Source organism: Physeter macrocephalus, unplaced genomic scaffold (genome assembly GCF_002837175.3).
Source record: "Physeter macrocephalus isolate SW-GA unplaced genomic scaffold, ASM283717v5 random_63, whole genome shotgun sequence".
Taxonomy (NCBI): Eukaryota; Metazoa; Chordata; class Mammalia; order Artiodactyla; family Physeteridae; genus Physeter; species Physeter macrocephalus.
Window position 1 is genome coordinate 133,206 of NW_021145349.1, and position 764 is coordinate 133,969.

The 764-nt window shown below is 47.5% G+C and overlaps 1 non-coding gene across 1 annotated transcript; it reads right to left on the reverse strand.

Annotated features, from left to right (window-relative positions):
• Positions 1-556: 556 nt before the first annotated feature.
• Positions 557-663, reverse strand: LOC114484827 (U6 spliceosomal RNA). Its single transcript, XR_003678174.1, has one exon. It is a non-coding gene; the product is annotated as a U6 spliceosomal RNA (small nuclear RNA).
• Between the last annotated feature and the right edge of the window lie 101 nt (positions 664-764).

Below are 764 nucleotides of genomic sequence, written 5' to 3' on the forward strand. Positions count from 1 at the left end.
CAGTGCGCGGGCTTCTCATTGTCGTGGCTTCTCTTGTTGCAGAGCACGGGCTCTAGGCCCGCGGGCTTCAGTAGTTGTGGTGCACGGGCTCTAGAGAGCAGGCTCAGTAGTTGTGGTGCATGGGCTTCGTTGCTCTGCGTCATGTGGGATCTTCCTGGGCCAGGGCTCGAACCCATGTCCCCTGCATTGGCAGGAGGATTCTTAACCACTGCGCCACCAGGGAAGCCCCACTGGACATTTAGGTTGTTTCCATGTCCTGGCTATTGTAAATCGTGCTGCAATGAACATTGGGGTACATGTGTCCTTTTAAATTATGGTTTTCTCAGGGTATATGCCCAGTATTGGGATTGCTGGGTCATATGGTAGCTCTACTTTTAGTTTTTTAAGGGACCTCCATACTGTTCTCCATAGTGGCTGTATCAATTTACATTCTCACCAACAGTGCAAAAGGGTTCCCTTTTCTCCACACCCTTTCCAGCATATGTTGTTCGTAGATATTTTGATAATGGCTATTCTGACTGGTGTGAGGTGATACCTCACTGTAGTTTTGATTTGCAAAAATATGGAACGCTTCACGAATTTGCGTGTCATCCTTGTGCAGGGGCCATGCTAATCTTCTCTGTATGGTTCCAATTTTAGTATATGTGCTGCCGAAGCAAGCACCAACTGGTTTTTTAGGATAAATTTTTTTTTTTTTTTTTTTTTGCGGTACGCGGACCTCTCACTGTTGTGGCCTCTCCCGTTGCAGAGCACAGGCTCCAGAC